Here is a 22,215-nt window from a genome sequence, read left to right on the forward strand (position 1 = left end):
GACCTTCATTCCAAGAAAATGTGAATGTGTTTTATTATGATATCACTTACAATGACATTTTGTTGTAACATACATTAAAAAAAGTTGCATTAAAAGTGAGTGCAGATTTCACCACAATTACTCCACCCTATATAGTCCGCATGCAAAAGTCCACATAGTTGCACACTGTCTCAACCTCACAAACACAAAGCTTAATAGAACATTTAGCAGATGAAACAACAATCTATACTTACTAATGTATTACTAGTGAATCATAGCTTTTTTTCTGAATAAAGAGAAAATGTCCTAAAACAAACAAGAAAACCAACAAAACCAATAAAAAAATATTTTTATACTAATGTCTTTCTGAAGATGTAGCTTCTCTTAATAATTACGTTCTATATATTCCTTCCTTTTGTCATCAGTTGGGTAAGTACTAGAACTAGAGGATTCCAGCTCACACACACACCGATGTATTTATGTAAACAGAACAGTAGTACCAGACGAATACTGGTGGATATGAGAATAAAATACCAAAATTGTTTAGAAACATCCAAATTTTCTGTTCTTTGACAAGTATAGCTGCAAAATACAGAATTTGATTTTCCATGAAGAAATACAAAGTTAAAATTTACTAATGTAAATATAACATTTTTCTTTATGATGGAGGAAGGCAAAAAGAGCTAAAAATGCACAGTACTCAAAACTCCTGCTTTTGAGAAAGGACACTGGCTCACTCCAGGGCATTTGGAAGTTGACTCACAAATTCACAATTCTTGGTCACTCTTTTATATATATATTTTTTGTTTGTTTGTTTAAAAATTAATTAGAATAAAAAATAGCAAGTCTGTGACAATGGTTGGGTAGAATGCTGTTTCCATAGCTTTCAGTCTCGCTCCTTAAAATGATGATTATTCTTCAGTAGGAGAAATACACAGCCACGCAAATCAAAATTGAGACATTCATCATCATCTCCACAATAATTAGTAGACTGGAGTACAGCAAAGAAGGTAAGGAAATATATAGATTTGGCCAAATCTTTCTAAACAGTTCTTTGTATGAGACTTGATTCAGCAAGAGCTTTATTTCCATTTCTGCTAAGAGTAAACTCAGAAGCAAATCAGTCAACTATACTACAAATAAAATGGGAAAGGGTATATTACAACCCAAAATAAAGCATCCTGAAATACTTATGCTAATGGAAGAAAGATCAGTGCTCACGATTCCTCAGGTTTGTAAGTGAAAGTGGCATTTATCTGAAGATTTAAGATTGTGGATACAATACTTTGTGTAAAATTCAAGTAAATGCAAGTAAAATTCAAGTAAATTCAAGTAATGCAAACAACTTGGCGAAAAGAAAAGAAAGGAAGAAGGAAGAAGGAAGAAGGAAGAAGGAAGAAGGAAGAAGGAAGAAGGAAGAAGGAAGAAGGAAGAAGGAAGAAGGAAGAAGGAAGAAGGAAGAAGGAAGAAGGAAGAAGGAAGAAGGAAGAAGGAAGAAGGAAGAAGGAAGAAGGAAGAAGGAAGAAGGAAGAAGGAAGAAGGAAGAAGGAAGAAGGAAGAAGGAAAAGGAAAAGGAAAAAGGAAAAAGGAAAAAGGAAGAAGGAAAAAGGAAAAAGGAAAAAGGAAAAAGATTCAACTGTTATTTCTTTGGCCAAGAACTCCTGCTCCTAACAAGGAATCCTCAGGTCTCTCAAAGATTATTTGCATCTTTTAACTTGATTGGCGCTTGACAGTCACATTAAAAACAGACAAATACAAAAGAGCAAAAAAGTACAACAAAGCAAGCCATGCACAAACTCTTTAGTACCAACACCTAACAGAAATACCACTTGGAATGCACATCCCAACACCTATGTCAAGGCACTGATGAGGAAAAAGCTGAAAGGTAAGTGTAACAGATCAAGATAAACATAAGACAGTGCAGCTGTTTTAGTAAACATGTCTCAAAGCTACCAATACCTCTCAGATGTAAAATATATTCAAGCTAGAGAATGAAATCAAGTTGCAAATGACAGAAAACTCTCCAGACAACAAATCTGTCTTTCAAGACCTTCACAGCCTCCTTTTGCTGTGATGGAGAAATTTCTACATCCCTCTTTATGTTGATATGAAGCAAAGGATAGCGTTATGAGCAGTTTCTAAAAGTAATTAAAAGCACTACTTCATGATCCTAATATCATTGTAAAGACTTTCTACTGCTAACAGATTATACTTTAGAAAGGTTTAAGCATCCTTATGTCTTCCAGAAAATTTATTTGCCTTCTCCAGTATCAGAGGTTTGATATTATATACTTCTGTATGCTATTTATATGCACTACGGTGATATCATATTATTCAGACACTAATAGAAGCTATGCTACTCACTTGCTTCAAATAAAAACTGCGACCCTCTCAACTATGGACAGTACTCTGTGCTTAGAAATATCAGGCACTGTAACAGTATTTTAGTATTTGTTTTCTAAGGAATTACCCAGCAATGATTGCTTTCTTGCTTACTCTGAAGAGCTATGTGCACTCCCTGGAAATAATTAATGCTACTAAAAACCTTGAGATGGTGCTACAACACTGGGAGCCATTTTTCAAAAACCAGTTGTACTCAAAATGAGATCTCTCAGCTGAGAGATATCTAGCAATATAGTCCCTATAAAAGTACGTGTGTCATTAGCACCAGAAATTTATGAAGGGAAAGAACCATTGTTCGCATGTAGTCTGGAGGTGTGTTGCATCTGTATGAGAATGGATGGTGGACAAATACCCCGATTTTATTCGACCAACTCTCAAGGTACCATAGTACTAGGGCTAGATTAGAACAACTCGAACCTGCAGCTTTTTGCGACAGTGACCCCAAAGAAACACTAAAACAATCAATGTACATAACCAGTGCACTCGGTAACCTTTTCCGATGTTGCTATAAAAATCATACTTTCAGGAAATAAATTAGGATTGTTTTGTGTGAAAGAAACAGTTTAAAATTCTACTGCAAAACACAGTGACTTTTAAATACATATATTTTATATTTATTAAATTAGTAGAAATCAACAAGACCAGCCCACACTTCATTATTAGTTTAGAATACCAGGAGTCGAGCCAGCCACCTTCCAGTCCAGTTGGAAAGGAATCAGCCATTCCCCAGTGCTCACAAGCTCAGCACAGACATGACCTAATGCTGCTGCCCACGAAGTAGCAGGGAGGGGAAGAGCTCACAATCCTGTGTAACAGGCATCAGGTTATGGACTCAGGCCAGGAGGAACAGTAACACGGCCAACATTTCTGATCAAATTATACCTCACTTGTCCTTTGAATCCAAGTCAGCCTTCAATGAGTAAAGAAGTAAATGCTTTTTTTTCCCCCCTTAAGTTCTGAAACACTTCTAGCAGCTCATAAAACATTATTTTGTTGGTACCAACCATTAACTTCTGTACCCACGAATTTTAATATTGGCATGTGAGACTAGCCAACATTGCCCTTAAAAACATATATACTTTCTTTAAAAAGAGGTATAACCTTGCAGCCTGAATGACATTTACTGAATGAGAAATTAGGTGAGACAACACATGCAAAGCAAAGTTCAGAACTATATCATGTTATAGAGAGTCAAACCATAGAAATGTGTTTTGCTTAAAATTTTTAGAAGGGAAACACATTCTCTGCTATTGCTGTGGCTCATATACAATCAGTTGCACTTCAAATGCTTGTGAAAGCTAGAAGCAAAATATGTTCAGGACAAGCCCTTAAGTACAGCAGGACTAACACAATGAAAATAGTCTAATGATGAGTAGTTTTCATGGGTTGAATTGGAAGAAAATTAAAAATATACCTTTTTCACCTTTGTCAGGTAGAAATACTGGGAAATTCAGACTAGGGTTTTAATTTCTAGGATCCTCTGGAAAACCCCTTTCAGTTAGACTCTTAAGAAAACAAGCTTATTCCTCTGATGTTTGATAAAAGGTCCTAACTTAAAGAATTTCTTTTGAAGACTGTGGCTTCTCCAAATGTTATATTGTTATAGGATATATTGTTATCTTATGTACTTAACTCTGATTCATTTCTTGTTTTCAAAAATCTGAATTCTGTTTATTTTAATGGCACATTACTATTACTGAAATACCCCAAGAGAAATAGATTTCTGTTTTCAAAGAAAATGATAAAACAAAAACAATGTCTTAGATTCAACACTGAAAAAGAAAACAAAAATGCACACTTGATCATGTCAGTGCTTCAAATCACTTGCAAGTTGCTGAAATACATCTTCTATTTACTTGTTCTTGCACCCCAACAGATGCAGTAAAAGTGATATTCCAGAAATCTAGGAAGAAAATGTACATTCCCATTTCTGTACAAATCCACATCCTAGGGAGGTTGAAGCTCAATAGATATGGAGATTATCTGGGAATACTACAGAAAGACAAAGCAGGGAACATCAGGAGTTTCACAGGTGATTTCAGACTTCTGAAATGCAAGTGTCATTCAGGGATTTTTCTGGAAAATGGCTAAGTATAAAAGAGGAAAATGAAAAAAGTAAAAATAAAAATAAAATTTACACTCAGCTTCCATTCCTTTTCAGAGGGAGAAAGAACCATGTCTTTCCAGAGGAATGCAGGAATTCTGTTTAGTCTGAAGCTAGCAACCATCCCCCTGCACCCAAAGGGTGAAGAACAGCAGCAATAGGATATAAAATTCCAACTGGTCTCATTCAGGGCAAAGTAAGACTCCAGAAGATGTTAAGGGCTTCACAAAAGTCTATACAAACAGAAGGCCTCCACAGAAGACACACTTGACTCTCATAAGAAATGTGATACTTACAACACTATCAACTACAGCAAAAAAATACAAATTCATTTAAGACTATGTACAGTTAGTTGATGCACATTTTATTGCATTCTGCAATTCTGATATAACGAACTTCTCATGCTCACTGGCTTTCACAATGTTAATGTACACACTTAGCAACCACTCTGTGTGGTGATTAACATGGTATTCGTATCAGCAGTGGGCAGAATTTATTTTTAAAAATTACACATCCATTCTCTCATTAGAAAAAAAAAAGTATTTATGCCAAACAATGACTTTCAGTGGTTTTCTAATCTCATACCAACAGGATTAGTTATGACACGATTAAGTAAAAAGAAATATTTTTACCTAATGTGAAATGAGATTCACAAGATCCTTTCATCCCTCTTCCCGCCCCCTTTTTTTTTTAAACAGATGTGTTCAAATTAAATATCCTTAAAGAACAGCTTCAAATCCTGTTCTTCACTTCTCTCTCAATTCTCTTTATCTCCTCCTTTGCTTTCATTGAACACTGCTCTCTTCAATCCCAAACTCTTCCACTGCATAGCTCAAGGCAAAAATACTAGGAATGAAACAAAATGCAAGGCACTGTTCAGCAGAAAGCACAGGCAAACTTAAATAAAGCAAGCTTATTTTCTCTCCTTGCTAAGAAGCAGGCACTTGATTTTGATTGACATATGGCATCACAAAAGAGTCAACCAGAGTAGTGTTTATTGAGTGACCCATGAAAGACAAAGCTGACAGAAAAATCAGGAAATGTGAAAAAAAATAGAAGTTTGTTCAGCACCAGTGTTTATGGATTCAACAGGCACAGTACATAAGCATCCATTGTGTCATTCACATCTTTGATAATTGAAACCAATTTCAGCACCACTTATTACATATGACAGCAAAGTTATTTTTAAAGCAAAAGTACAAAACCCCCTCCATGATATAGGAAACTCGTGCCTGCGCTGCACTAAGATTAACAAACTTCGCATTAAAATGTGTATTCAGTTCTTTTCCTATTACGCATATAACACAAGAAAAATGTTTGCATATTGAAAAGTTGACAGGACTGAATAATACACTAACTGCACTAACTTTTCAGCAACAAAAATTACCGTGACAACTTTTTACAAGTGAACGAGAATATCAATATTTTTCCCCACTCTCAAAAAGATACAGTACTTCAGACCCACCACTGCTGTTGATAGCACGTGATAATTACTGATGAAGTAATTAGCATAATATAAAAAATTGAGATCAAACTAGATGAATGGTATAAACAATAGCAAACAAATGCATTTATTATACTGTACGTTGAGATAACAATTGACTACTTCTGTTATGCCTTTTTTTTCTTTTTTAAACAAAAGCTTTCAGCAGGCATGAGGAAAAAGCACAATCAAAGAGCACGTAGATTTCCAGTATTTCTGTCAGACAGATATCGCTTTGTAGCCTTGTACCATAAACTTTTTTTTTTTTTTTTTTAATTCAAAGTCTGGAAATTCCTTCAAAAGGCTTTTTGCAAACATTAAAATACAGTTTTTAAATATAATTATCAATGTAGAAAATAATATAAAATTCTCTAGGGTAACAAATTAATCAAACATAGGTATTCTCTAGTGGAAGATTTGAAGATAAACACCATTGCTGCATTATTATTATTGACTTAAAGTTCACAAAGTTTAAGCCTCTGATGTCTGAATATGAATATATTCATTGTGAACATATTTAAATGTATTTAATTTGACAACAGAGATAAATATCACATCTTAAAAACTCATCTTTTTCCCTTCAAAAAAATCTTTCTTCATTTCTTTATTAATTTATTTAATGTTCAACCACATATAGTTTCACAGACGGTTAAAAGAAATCATGAAATAAATAAAAAAAGGTATTAGAAAAATGTAAGGCTTATGGTTTGAAACTCTTAAAAACTATAATTTTAAAAGCATGTGTATTAGCTTCAATTATTAAAGGAATTATTCCAAGAGGCAACTGTTCTGCATTCCAGGACTGCCCCAGGTTTGTTTTTGCTCAAGTGTAAAAGGAAGGGAGAATAGAGATCTCTATTTGAACAAACTTTTAGAACTGCAAGCTGAGAGACTGGAATATCATCAAGATAGAAAAGAATCAAAACTACTTCTGATTTAGTATCATACGTCCACCTCCCAGTACTCCAAAAGCACACCACTACTTTATGATGAGGAGAGCAATACAGAATCAAGCCTGTTCCATTGAAGTCATCAATTGATGTGGTTATTAAGGGCACAACGTCAATATCAGTTTAGTGATTTGCAGGATTAAGTTAAGGGATGAGGTATCAGATTGGCTCCAACCAAATCAGAAAAGTATATTCAGTGTGACTGCCTTATTACTTTGCAAGGATCCAGAATTTTCAAATATGAAAAAAACTTAATTATTGTATACTCCTTTCTGTATAGAATTTGTATTTAGAAACACCAAAATACAGTCATTATTTTTGTTTAGAAGAACACAGAATATTCTTGTTTAGAATCAACAGAAGCATGAAGCTTCTGACTTTCCATTACATGAGGTAGAAATTGCTCTGATCAGAAATTAGACAACTGAGACTCCTTCAGTCAGCTATGAACAAACTTCAACTTCTGGAATACACAAAGCTTGGCAAAAGAGCTCAAGTGAAAGTCCTGCAGGGAGGTGTGCAGCACGTGCCTGGCTAGGCTGGCAAAAGGAGTGAATTTAACACACTTGTGATGAGCGGAGGTAGACAACTTAGCCTGGCAAGTCCTTGTCATCAGCCCTGGCCCAAGTTCTACCATCCATCGCAAAAGAAGGATGCATTCTCAACAACTAAAGTCCTTTCATAAAACATTAGAGGTAATCTATTCTCCCAAACATTCAGGGAGACAGAAGAGGTAGCTGGTACTATGAAGATAGCAAGTAGTAACTTTTGGTTTTGGTGTACCAGTTCTGCAGTCAAAGATTGCTTTGACCTGAAGATGACAGGATCTGGGGGATATATTTTTTTCAGTAACAGTTCTGGTTTTGCTAGAATATCATGAAAACACAACAGCAATAACTTCCCCTGTCAGACACATATGCAAAAACACTGCAGAACCTTTCACCTTCACACTAAGATACAGGTACATAAGAACTGTCCCAGTTTTACAGATGAAAAACTAAAGACATAAAAACTTCGTGATTTCCCTTAAGCCATACAGGAAGTCAATGAAATGTAGTCAATGAGAACTCAATTCTTCATTTCCTGTCTGCAACCTAAGCATAATTACCCAATAACATACATACTATACTCCCAAAATTTTATTATGTTCATGCACTCAGCATTATGTTCTCTAATTGTATGGTTCAGGGGCAGCTTGCAAGTGCTTTTTGCATCTTTGCTTTGAGTTGTGGCATGCATCCATTGATGGGAAACTATTTTTTTTCTAATAAAGGATTCTCAGTTTTAGGAACTAAAAGTCATTTCCCATTGAGCACTTGTCTTAGTTATTACAGCTGGAGAGACAAAAATGCTGCAACTGAATCCATTATATTTTGGTCCGGAGGAAGGGTCTATATGCCCAACCTAGAGGTCAAAATTAGGCTGCTCTGTTTTATAAATTGTTTTCAGATAGGTATCAAGACTTAGATGCAATTAGGCTATATCATTAGACTAAAGATTTAAGGTCTGAACGAGAACTGCTATTTAATAGCAATTTAATTAAATACCAATAGTGTGAATTTACAACTCTAAAAGCTGATCCCAAGCCCTAGTGATGCCAACTATCTGCTAGAATACTCAATGAGACCAGCTCACATGCATAACCAATGTGGATGAATAGCTCCAAAATTGTCTAAAGTAATTTTACTCTTAAGATACTGATTTCATAAAACAGGTAGAAGAATTATAAATAGCCCATGCTTGGCTATTTAAAGAGGACTTAAAAGGAGGAGATTTTTATTATTGCATGTATGCTTCTGAAAGAGAACAGGAAAACCAGCATCCAAATGGTTCCCAGACTGATTACTGTTTCTTATGCTCAGCAGTTTACTTAAAATAAATTCCTTTTCATTAAGTGGAAAAAAATGTTGGTAGCTGAATATATACAAGCCTCTGTTTTTATTTCAAAGTGGTAGGAAGAGGCCGAAAAATTATTTAAAAAATTTTGTCTTGCACTTTCCACCCTGTCCAAATCAAAAAGGTAACTAGTTGTTATGGGATCACCATTCCTATGTCTTCATTGAAAGTCTCAAAGATATCCTTTCACATATCTAATATACACTGATAACAGTTCACAAAAAAAAAGTTGAATTACCATGGTTTCCATTGCCTCTGAGGCATATTTATTAGAAGAATGTGTGACTGCATTGAGTGACTTGTTAATAAACTTAAAAACAACAACAAAAAAAGCAAAAGATGTCACAATAAACAAACATCCAGTCAGTAGTCTGCAGTACATGTGGCTCTATATCTTTCCTTTCTCCAGGAGAGATGTGAAAAAGTCTAGCTTCCTCTAATGCCTGAGCTGAGAGTTGCATTTTATCTGGCATGACAAAATAACTGTAGTTTGCCGTCAAAAGAGACAAATCATGAACTGCACACAGGTTTTCTCCAAAGGCAAACCAACTGAAATATATTTTATTCACCACTTCGCTAAATCAGCAGATGATGAACTTTCAAGATAGCAAATGCATACAGTATTTCAGATGTGAAAAACTTAACTCATATTTTGCAAATGAAGGAGAAAAAAAGGCATAACAACACATCCTCCCCACCTCCCCCCGACAACAAAACATTTCTAAAAATCAGGATGTAGACATTCAAAGAAACAGAAGTCTTAGCTCTTAGCTAACTTCTTCCCAAAGCCCTTAAAATTAAACTCCACAGCACATTAAAATATGCCATTTACCTGGGGCACTGGCTTTTCAGAAAAAGATTATATACGAAGCACACTGGCTGAGTAAATAGAGCTGGGAAATTATATGGTACCTAGTAACAACAGATCAGATATCAGGATGCGATAAAAAAGAAAGACAGTCTAATGATGTGTGCACAGAGGGAAGGAATGCTAAGAAAAGAAAGCACAGATATCGTATTTTGCATGTAGCTCAGGACATATTCTGTGGCTGTTATCCTTCTTATTCACATTCAGCAGAATATCTGTGTTCTTTAACAGTTCTATTCAGAAGTACTGCTAACAGCATACTAAAAGTAGGTCGCACTGAAAGTAATGCCTCCTATTAATGTCCATGGAAACTACAATAGATACAAAGAGCCCAATAACACTATTTGATAGAGCACACTTCCAGCTATATAACACTAGTTTTCAACACAGTCACTATCATCAGCTGTGCATTTTCACCCGCAGTGAACAAGAGCCTGCATGCCACACTTGTGGAAATCTGCACCAGCAGAAGTAATCTACTGTTGCTGTCAGCACTACTGAAACGCACCACCCACTGCTTCACTGTGCTCACATCCACTGTCCAGTCTCCACAAACATTCAGCAAGCATCAGTGAATGTCAACAGGTGCCATTTTTTCTGCAAGGAGGAAACCAACCCTGCACCTTTGCTTCATATGCAGTTCCACATCAGATGCCATTTTGACAGACTGGCTCTCCTCTGCCATCTGTCACACAACAACAAAATGTAACGGAATATTGGTGGGAAGGTTCAACCTCTACCACTATACAACCAACATGCACCTCTGGTATTGTGGGCCAACATAATCAAATTATTGCATTACTTTCAAGCAACCTTTGTAGATGAAGGAGTACAGGTAATCAAGAAAAATCTATGGCTAAAATAGATTTACTTTAGATCTCCATGATATTACTTCATCAAAGCATACACGAATAACATTGATGCAACACAGTTTTACTACCACTAGCAGAGGCAAAAGGATGGGAACCTGGCCACCTTACACTTTCTGAGAAGACAGGAATAACGTGCCCTTTGAAAAGCTAAGAGAACAGCTTTTCCTGGAAAAACGCATTTATTATTAATATATAGATGCAGTCAACATGATATATTGTAAAGACTATCCACAGCGCATTGATCAGAAAATCGTAGTGCATTAGAAAAACAGAGGGAGAGAGGCAGAAGAGGCAGAACAGAACTGAGGAGGATTCCACAGGGACATAAGTTCAAAATCACTTTTTTCAATTACCTATAAGTGGTAAACAAGATACGATTCTCTGAACATGCAGAGGAAAGAAACATCAAAAGCTGCATACAAAGACACATATTTGGCAACCCAGTCAAAAGGTCTGCCAGCAAGCTCTGCCCTGCTACATTGCAGCCAGGCCAAAGCTGGGTTTGCCTTCAGTTTGAACTCTCCAGTTGTTGTACTCTCCCACTGGGGATAGCAAATGTTTCAAATAGGAAACTATGAAAAATATTACTAAAAAGACTCATCGTAGCCAGACATATACACTAAGATAACACTTAGAACTGAATCTGATGGTCCATCACATCATCTTTGTTCTCTTCATCAATGGAAATGGATTTTTTTTCTCATCTATGGAAAGCACTCAATAGCAATATCTGAAAATCCTGTTGGTTATTATCTAGCAACCTTAAGTAGTTTAAAACATAAGTGAAAACTGAAGAAAAATACTTGAGCAACTGTATCATTAAGAATGATATTTTTATTATTCTTTATCAATCATTTCTTAACATTCTGTCAATTCTCTAGATCTCCTTTCACTAGATACTGCCAAAGAGACAACAGAGCAATGTATTGTTTAATAGGGATAACTAATGCTTGAAAGGTCGCCACGTAACACCTACATAGCATTAGCTTCTGGCAACATGCATTCAGCTTACTGCTGAACATGAAGCTCACTAGTTTAATACACACGTCTGTAAAAAGTTACAAAGGTTCTGGACACCCAAGTGCTGGACTGAGTAAAGAAGGAATTATGGCTTCTTCAAAGCAAATTTCAAAATCTTACAGTAGAAGAACAAAAGCACTAAGTATTACACCAGAGTAAAAGTAAATATGTTCACCTGATCATGTTGATGAAGTACTTCAGCTTCTTTAGAATGGACATCTTGAGCAAAAAACCTGCAGGGTAGTTAGATGATGAAGGACCTAGCAGTAATCCACCAGGCTCACACCTGCCCAAAGCCAGCACTCTGCAGATATAATCCAATGAGTACTGAAGAGAAAGGATAAAGCAACTGGATTGCATTGCCAGGAACTGGTAAACTGAAGAGTACTCATACAAATCTGTCATAAAGATCTCTCACATCACCAGTTTACAGCGGCTGGAAAGAGAATGGCAGTGAAGGCTAAATCTGAGAAGCATCACCTGGTAGGAACACTCACTCTGATCTCTTATGTTACAAAAACTTAACTGTGTCTTTTAAAGGGCTAAGAATATGTGAACAGGTGTATGAGCATGAAAGCAGGCACAAGGAAACACAAGCTGTAGAAGAACAGAAAGGCAGAACTGAGCTACAGCTCCAGAAATTATTCCCCATGCGTGCATTTGGGCACAATACACAGGGTGATGGAACAAGGAAAAGTATGCACAAAAGAATTCCCTTTACAGACTTGCAGAAGTGTAAGGGAAACTAAAGGGTGAAAAGCAAAGGACAGTATCTGCACTGTGCAACTACAGGCCACGGCCCGCGTTTCACCATCATTCAGGGGAAAATGGGATCTGCAACTGAAAAGATAAAAATTTCAGAGGACAAAATAAAAACCATGTCCTCAACTTCTCACCCCTACAGTTCTTTCATATATAGTAGCATCCATCAACCCAATTAAAACAAAATAAAGGACAACTTCACATCAAGAATAAAGAGTGGGGAAAAGAATATCTAGACAGAAATAACCAGTCTCCAAGAACACTTATTTTGCTCTGTAATAATAATAAACACTATGTGCACCACTGTCAAGGAGGATTACAGTTGTTTTAAAGCAAGTGAGTCCGAAGACCCTAAATACATGTTTACCTGATTAAAATGAATGCTTTTCTTTAAAGTTTCATTTTATACTCCCAAGATTTCTGTGACTGCAAACCATTCTAATGTTTCAGTCCTTAATTTATTGATGAACATTGTCTCAACAGATTCTTCCAAAAAAAAAAAAGTTACCATATAATAAAAGCAAAGTAGCAATATTAAATGTTTAGTCCTATTGCTGAAGTAGAAATGGGAAAAATTGAACACTGTGAAGCAGCAGCACACTGATCAGTCTCTCCTGTTGTCTACATCCTCCTATGCATTTTTAAGTGAAGACCGGTCATTTACAGCTAAAAAAGAAAAAAAAGTCTATTTTCAGATAAAAAAATAACTGGGGAACAGCATTTCAAAATTTTAACTATATTCCACTGTTTTCAACAGGACAATAGCCATTTACCTCTTCTTGTATTTGCTAGTGCAGTACAAGGTCCCACACTGTCCTCTGCATTCTATGTTCGCAAGGGCTCAACTTTCCTTTGAAATGCTGCCACGCTTGGTCTGTTTAAGAATGAAACCTGCTTGCCCTTAGGGCTTGATAGAGTTAAAGGGCAAAATCCTGGCTCCATTTAAAGTCAGTGGGCAGTTTGCCATTTAATTCAATTGGTCTAGTATTTCACAGGGACCTTATGGGTATACTGAAAAGCTTGTACCCATGTATCTTTCTTTTGCTTGGAGGAATAGCAGCAGCATGTGTTAGATTCTAACAGTAAAGTCTGGGTGGTAACCATAGGACACTGGCTTTTACTTTCAAAGCTCACATCAAGCTCAAAAGCATTCAAAATTCTGAGATAAAACTAAGTATTGGTTCACCTACAGTAAGCTTCTAGTTGGCACTCAAAAATTTATTCTAAAATTTAGAAACTACAGTAAAGGCATCTAAGAAAACATTCACTTTCATTTAGTCCAGATGACTTTAAAGAAAAGAATCACAAAAATCACATTTTATTTCACAGCAGGAAGGCACGTGTTATTCAATACTAGCAAAAATGTGGCTGTTCCCAGTGCTATACTGCAACTGGGTTGGGAGATATTTGCAGAGACAGCATAGGCAGGACTTTTTAGATGACCCCAACCTCAGCATTCTAAACAGACTATAAAATGTAACTAACAATTCAGAGCAATAATTACGCTTTCATATTTACTTTCAGAATTGTACCTCCAACATACCTCTAACAACCTAAGAGGTACAAACCTTCAAATGAATCATAAGGATCTAAAAAAGTATTTCCCTAAGACTTATCTGTTTTTATTTAACTTTTTGTTTATTCCAAGACTTTCATCATGGTGCCACACAGACACGTTCCTAGCACCAAAACATCTGGCTGCTGATTTGAAGTTCAAATCAACATGTGAGAAATACCTCTTTGACAAGGAAGATGAGATGACATGCAGAACTCCCAAAGAAAAAAATACACACGCTCCTCAAAAAGTAATTACTTCACTAGTGTAGGGTTGGATAAGGACATCAATTTATGTCAGGTGCAAATCTGTAGAGATTTTATAAGAAGTAATTAGTCAGCTATGAGTAGAGATAATTCAGAAATTGTAACTGTTGTTTGTGGTTCTTATTTTATTTTTTTTCTGAAAGTATCTATATAAAAATGAATGATACTATTACTCACCTACTTATGAAATGAGATTCAAATACTCTCTCATACAAGTCATAAAATTATGGACAGTACAGTTAATAAGTGGAAAAACCCAAATAATTTCAAGGTTTTACTTCTCACACTCAAGTAAAACAACAGTAAACATAAGTGATGGATACCAGGATGTACAAATTTCTAGGCCTTATTTTTTTTTCCCCAGTTCCTTTATATAAATAGTCATCTGTTTTGAAGTTAAAAATACTTCTCTGCTCAGCTAATGCATATGGGTATTCTTATATCCGTCTTCAGAAGTTTGGAAATAAATGCAGAGGGTAACTGATTTTGCATAATGTCTCTATTCCACTGTCAACATTCTGGCATAATATAAAGACCAACTTGATAAAGACAAGGGGAGAATAATTATGTTATGCACTCTTTTCTCATTTTCAACTGGAAATTAAATTACTCATTGTTCAGAAGATTTGTTAATACCATAAGCTTGCCCTCACCCCCAACACTTCAAAAATTAGAAGTAACAAAACCTGCAGATAGCCAATTTTATCTAAATTCATACAGGCTGTGGGATCTTTATATTCATAAAATCCATTTTCCCTTTCCATCCATCATGTCAAATGAAAATATATTCCAACACTTGAACTGGAAGTGCAACCCGACAAAACCTGATAGCTCAAGAAAGAAAAAGAGAGAATGCCAATTAATGCAATTACTCACAGAAAAGATATGAGGATGAGTACCTATCAGGTCAGGTTCAAAAACATATCAGAAGCACCAGTGTTAAAAAGAAAATGAAAAAAAACCTTGCACTCTCTATGCTGAGTAGCACTATTAAATTCAGATGCAGGGCTCTGTTTAGATTGGACAGGCCCCAACAGTAGAACAAAGTCAGTCTGTCTTAGTACCATAACCAAATTCTACAAGTTAACAGCTTTTCATGAAAAGCTGCCATTTCAAAATGTCAATCAAACCTGAATATAAGTGGGAACTCCTGCAGAAATAACCAGCTGCAGGTTTAAAAAACATTTTTCACTGAAAGTGGAAACACAAAAGATGTTTGAATGAGATCTCTTTTCATTCCTGTAACAGTAGACGGTCATTTTCACAACATCAAGGACAAAAACACAAGACAAAATTGCAAATAATGTCTTGAAAGAACCATTTGCAGGGGTGATGAATGATTCAAGTTACAAATGACAGAATTATTGGCAAATGGAAACTCATTAATATGAAAAAGCTTCTCTTACTAGGCTATAGCTTGACTCCACTTTTTTTTTTTTAATTGCATCTGAATGATTAGGATGTATGTATTTATTTCAATCCATTTAATGTTCACTTTCTCACCTTGAGGCAGCCTGTACCATGAACATCTAACTTGCAACAAAAGCAGCAAACTGTTGTGCGCTTATTAAACAAATATTTTCAGTTAATCAAAACACAAATTCTAACAGAATGAAGTTAAAATTTACGTTCTGTCCACTGAAAGAACAAGTTTTCTCATCCAGTTCTGTACATATGTGTTTTTATTCAATAAACAAGGGGAAAATATTATTTACACTGCATGTACTGTAACGGAACATAAGCTTAGTAATAACACTTTGGATACATTCTCTTTTTTAAAGGACATAGCAGGAACAAAGTTATTTTTCCTATTCTCTGAAAAATACAGTCTCTGAAAATTAATTTGCTACCTAAATGCCAGCTTCATCCATTTTCTCATTTAACAGACTGATGTAATCACTGATGTATTTCACAAATTTCTACATTTGATGATGGGAAAAAGATTCATCTAATAAGGAAGGCCTCTGAATATCTGGTATTCCTGCCCTAAGAAAGGTAAGAACACCCATACTATAAAATCAGCATTCATTACACAGTTCTTAACATAAACATACGTGAATACATTTTAAACATAAAAATAAGTGAATATACGTCATGGTAGATAAGAACACCTCAGTATGTCTCACAGTTTACAGTATTAGTGTAGTGTAGACATTCTGCTTCACATATATTTGCCTCCTTCCCAGTGTGACTATCAGTGGCAATGACTGTTGCACAAATGGTATAATATTAACTCTTCTGAGCAACGCCACTCAGGTTATGCTTCTCAGCAAAAGGAAAACACACTTATAAAGTGACATAAGACTCAGAAATTGTAACAAGATAAATTAGCACAGTTGTATTAAATAATTCAACCTATAGGAATTAAAATTGAATGAGTAACAAAAGTTCAAAACTAACAGATATGAATCTTCAGCAGCATTCACAGAAAACTAAGATGTTGCACGGCATTACATTCAAACAACTCATCACTACAACCTCGATGTATTGAGATATTAGTCACATCAACTTGTCTCACACTATAGTACCATCTTCTATAGCATACCAACATCTTGTGATATCTAAATCCTTAATCTTTGTATTAGATCAAGCTGCATTTCTCTAGCTGTAGGTTGCAGTACAGCACAAAAGTTACCTGAGAAGGCTTTTGTTACACTCAAGCTTTACTTCAGTAGAATCAGAACAGAAGCTTATCAGAAAGGCTTGCAACAAGAAAACAAGAAATATATGGAGAATTTTCATTTGTATCAATTTGCATTGCCAGCATTTGCTTCCAAGTAAGCTGCAGCATATAATGTCTACTCTAGTTTTCAGGGACTAATAATTAGCTGTATGAATAAACAGTCAAAGCAAGATCAACTCAGCCAGATAATGTTGCTACCAAGCCTATTTAAAAATTGAGACAGAAAATAAAGGGAAAGAAGGAAAAAGAAAAATGGTGCCAAGCCTACTGCCTTAGTAAGCAGAGTACTTTTTGAGCATTCTCAAAAGCATAAGGATTTCCTATTTACTTCAGGAAGCAGCTTACAAGTCAAAACGTGCTGGAGGCTTTTTTTTTTTTATTTTGTCAGGAGCTGCCAATTGTTAGTTAAGATTACTATTCGTTTTACAGGAGTGTTAAGAATGCAAATGGTTAACAGCAGTATAAACTATATACTTGGTTTAAGTTTGAATGTCTAAAACTATTACACACTGCATTCATCTGCATTCCCTGTTTATGGGAATGAAATATGTAGTCATTTGAAGTCCACAATATGTATACTGTGTTTGTAATAACTGCAGATTTTACAAGCACATTATTCTTTCCATTAGGATTAAAACCTCACCGAATAGCAATTTGTGAAAGAATTCTAGCAGGGCCCTGAGCCCAGAACTCTGACCTCTGATGAGATGCTTGGCAGCAACAAACTCTAGGTCTAAGCAAAACATCTGGTTTGAGTTAGACTTCCTGAAAAAATAGCCCCTGTACTGGGGAAACTGGTATTCACTCAGCTTTGTCTATACACTTTGACTGACTTCAGCACTGCTGCAGGAAAAAAAAAGCTTTGCCAGAATGCATGTCAATCACTGTAGACTTCTTGGTGGCCTCCAAATTGCCAGGCACTTACATTAAGATATACTTTTCTTGCTTCTTGGGCTTTTTCCTATTGTACTTCATAGCAGTGTTTGTTTCAGAATTAGTGCCAACACTGAATTATCTAATCCAAAGCTACAGTCAAGCTCAAAACATAAATTTTGCCTAAAATAGTTTCCACAGACTTTTTTTTTTAAACAATAATTATTTTGACTTAATTTTTCTTGCAAATTTAGACAATCACTGTCACCGTGAAATAAAGGGGAATATTCCTGAAAGAAATACAAACTGGAACTGCCAAGAAATTGGTAAGAACAGTAAGATCTTTTGAGTGGCTCCCAAAACATTTTCTGCATTCATTTCATAGACAATAGAAACACAGAAGGGTAAATGTAATAGGTATGCTGAGACTATTGCTGTGTGTGACCACCACAAGCTCCAGCAAGAAAGGATGAGGAAAGGACAGAGCTCACTTCTCCTTTTCCTGAAATGAAAGGTGCACTGTATCACAGAAAAGGTGAAAATGAAGAAATGAACAATACCTTGCAGGCTCAGTAAAAATTGCACTTTGTTAAAATTGATGTCCTGGGTAGTGAACAGCTCAGAGCAGAGAGCAAGATGCAACTTCCATTACACACAAGAAGTACAACGCCAAACAGTGCAACACTCACAGGAGATTTTCTGTTTCTAAATATCATTGTGAAACTTTTGAAACTATTTAAGCTATAATAATGAATTAGCATCGATACCTACTGTTAACTAACAGATACACAATGGCGTTAGTTGTCTTATTTATGAGTAAGAAACTAAAAAAATAATTGAATTTCAAATTAACAGATACTGAATTTAATGGAGAGTTCTGCCAACATCAACTGATGATGCGTAACATGCACGTACACAAGAGATGCGTAATACCACAGTATTCACACACACAAAGGTGAATTCACCTTCACTTGCACTAGTAATAGGGAGTCATTCTATCAGCATAAATCTTTTCTGTACATCCTCTTTTTTTTTTTTTTTTTAAATCAAGGTAGGCAATAAAGAATGGTTTGGTGAAAAAAAGAATCTGAAAGAATATTTTCTTCCATCTGCTCTACTTTACACAAATCTGCTGCATTACTGTATATTGTCAATTTACTCATAGTTTATTACTTCCTCTGATTGCTAATGCAATAATATTTTTATGCCTGACTTAGCAGTAACTCCACGCTGAAATTAAATGCCTATTTTTACTTTTCACCCCCCAAATTCCAAATTAAATGCCACAGATATGAACCCCCTGCATTCAAGCAAAATGCAGCCACCAACCACAAAAGTACATTTATAAAATGAGCCTTGCTTGTTTGAACTGCAACACTGCCGTCACTGGAGTTTCACCCGGGAGAAATAAATAAAAATAAACCGAAGTAATAAACACCATGTTTTATGGAGTTGTGCACGCACACAAACAGAATTCCTCCTGGCAAACTTAATAGATCAGACTTAAAAGCTGCCTCTCTCATTCCGGAAGACTCCTAGCCTGGGTTACTCAGAAGCCCTTGGGCAGGCCCAGCAGCTCAAGCAGCCTCATTCTGCCTCTGCACTGCGATGTGGCTGGGCCATGGCTTGTGGCAAAATGGAGCCATGCTTCCAATTCAGTCAGAGTAGAGATTGCCTGGTGCAATAGGAATAATGAATCCCCAGCTAAAGTCTCTAGTAGCAGAAGGTATGCTGGAAAAAACTGCTTTCTAGCCATCTAGTTTGCAGAACATAACGTATTGCTGAGACGTTATGTCCTCTGAGGAGCTCATATATTCAACTACTGATAGTATTCCAGGGGCAATGTTATTCACATTCTGGAGTGAAACTATTTACTTTTTTTTTTTTTTGAGGAAATAACACACATTTGTCCATAGACTTTCAGATTTTGGAAGACTGAACATAATTTTAGAACCATCATTATCAGCTGGCTGACAGCAATAAAGACAACATTCACTTTAAATAGCCCTGAATTATGTACAGTTGAGTAAATTTGAATTTGTTTTGATTTAAGGTCTTCCAAAGTTGAGGCCAACATACTGAACAAAAATATTAAACTATCTATAACCCTATGTCAACATATGATGCTACTGGGAATGGTAAGTGAATTAATTTTCCAAGGAAAATTAATTACTTATGACTTACAGTTGTAAAAGCAAACAACGTAACTCTGGATTAGGACACATTTAATTTCTGTTTAGAGTAGTGATTAAATTAATTTCATATAATTCATGGTATGTAATGGAAAGCAGAACAAAGATGAAATCTTAGACAATGACTGACATAGAAAAAAGTGTATATTTATGTTCGTGATCCAAAAATAAAGGTCACAGATATTAATCACTGTCTAGAAAAACATAAGTTTAGTTTCTGAAGTGATGACTTTTTTTTTCCAAAACTGTTTGTTAAAAAAGTGTTATTAGCAAGATAAAAATCTAAAAAGCAACAAATTAAAAAAAAAAGCAACTTGCATTTTACATCTCAGTAAAAAGTACAATTTTCAGTGATAACAGCTGAATGATAATAACTGTCACAGGATTATTTTGAGGAACAGCAAAACTAAATTATTTTACACTAATTTGAATTCATATTAATTTAAAGGCAAAATGGAATAATTTGGTCACAGATCCAATATGCAAACAAATACATGCATTAGTACCACATTACAACTTCAACTTTAATGTAGGATTTTTATCGGTTACTGAATTTTTCTAATAAGCGGTTAATTTGAAAAATAAATCAGTAGCTAAATGAAACTAGAAAAGGAGTTCTTGCAGCATTCCATAATTTCATTTTTGTTCAAAGAAAAATTTTTTCATGTATTTCAGTATGAAACATATCAGTTCTTAGTTTACATATTTATCACAGAAACCATGGATATTAACCAACAGTTTACAAATTTAAATTCATCAAAATTCCAAAGGTCATCTTTGGTGTCCTTCTGAAAGCAAATATTAATTTATTGCTGATTTCGGTTTTTTTTTGTTTGTTTGTTTTCTTATATCAAGTCAACAGCTGCTGTGCCATGAACTAAATTAGAATCACTCAAAGTATGATAATATTATTATTTTTCCATGCATCAAGTGAATATACTGTTAATTCATAAAACCAAAACAACAGATGCAATGCAACCATTCGCAGCAAACAGTTACTATGGAATTCCACTAACGAAGAAGAGCTACATTCAAAAAGTTTAAGTCTACCACACACACACATTCAAAGCAAGCGATTCACATCGACTGCCACTTTTACTTGCCTTTCAATAACAGGGAGATGCTTGCACTACAGTCATATTTTAATAAATTTTATAATATTTAAATTAAAATCTGACTAGAATTTATAAAGGATGAAATTACTTCACACAAAAGATTAATGTTTGGAGTCAAAATGCAAGTTCTATGAATATGACAAATATTACATCAGGGGCATAGATAACATCAGTAGTAATCTCCAGTGCACTAGCTATTATTTTACTACAGTATTTTCAAGAATGTTTCAGAAATTGTAAAGATATTATGAAAATTTAAATCAAACCTAGATGAAAAGAGCTGCAAAATTATTCTTTGATAAAATTGTATATTTTTTACCCAAGGTAACTAAGCAGTTTAAATGTAAACAGAAAACTCAGTATCACCTCTCACATTTAGAAAACCAATCAGTCAATACACTTTTGAAAAAAGATAGGCTTTATTGCTCTATTTTATTTCAGCTGTTAGATAATTGTTTCCAAACTGATGCACAGATGAGCCACGGTGAGACAGTTTGCTGAATCCCAGTCTTGCAGCTCACATTTTGCTCCTTTTTCCACTTGGCTTCTGCATCATAATGTAGTCTTGCAGGAGTTTAAATCTACCCTGTTGGCTCATAACTGATCTAGCCTGTATTTGAACTAGCTCTGCCCAAGTACACTTACGGAAAGGCAATTGCATCTGAAATATTAAACAGCCTAGCACAGAGGGTACACTATACCTGAGGAATTTTGCACAGGAGCTCATATCTGCTTCCTTCAAATAAGTAAACAACTTTCTCACCTATTTTACAGGAAACTATAGGATGTATAATTTTAATACAGTCAAGAGTGCAAATCATGTGAGAAAGTTTTCACCAGGTCTGTTTTCATTTGGTGACAAAAAACTTCCTAATAAGCTTCTGCTACCAGAATCAGTAATTAAGCAATCAGAAACAAACTGACAAGTGAGAACAAACCTGTCAAACAGCTGTTTCCTATCAGCGGGCTTAGGTTATTCCCCCTCCATATAACACGTTTTCCAAAACTTTCCTACTTTTGTTAAAATCTCAAAAGCTATGAAAAATACACGTATGCAGTCACACTATTAAATAGCAGCAATGCAATGGGGGTATTATTAAAGTCTAAAATTTACCTGCTTACAAGGACACATCTCTGACAGTTTTCACATGCTTTCTAGTACGCATCTTTGTGACAGCAGTGAAAAATAGATGC

At 35.3% G+C, this 22,215-nt stretch overlaps 1 protein-coding gene and 1 long non-coding RNA gene across 4 annotated transcripts in view; both read right to left on the bottom strand.

Moving 5' to 3' along the window:
- The window catches only part of SRBD1 (S1 RNA binding domain 1), a 124,256-nt gene that overhangs the window by 20,870 nt on the left and 81,171 nt on the right, over positions 1–22,215 (bottom strand). The gene's annotated exons all lie outside the window — the stretch shown is intronic.
- LOC146544906 (uncharacterized) lies at positions 9–14,505 on the bottom strand. Its single transcript, XR_014882022.1, has 2 exons — positions 14,074–14,505; positions 9–13,003 (listed from the first exon to the last, which is right to left on the bottom strand). It is a non-coding gene; the product is annotated as an uncharacterized LOC146544906 (long non-coding RNA).

This window comes from Meleagris gallopavo, chromosome 2, assembly GCF_905368555.1.
Source record: "Meleagris gallopavo chromosome 2, MGAL_WU_HG_1.1, whole genome shotgun sequence".
In the NCBI taxonomy this organism is placed as follows: domain Eukaryota; kingdom Metazoa; phylum Chordata; class Aves; order Galliformes; family Phasianidae; genus Meleagris; species Meleagris gallopavo.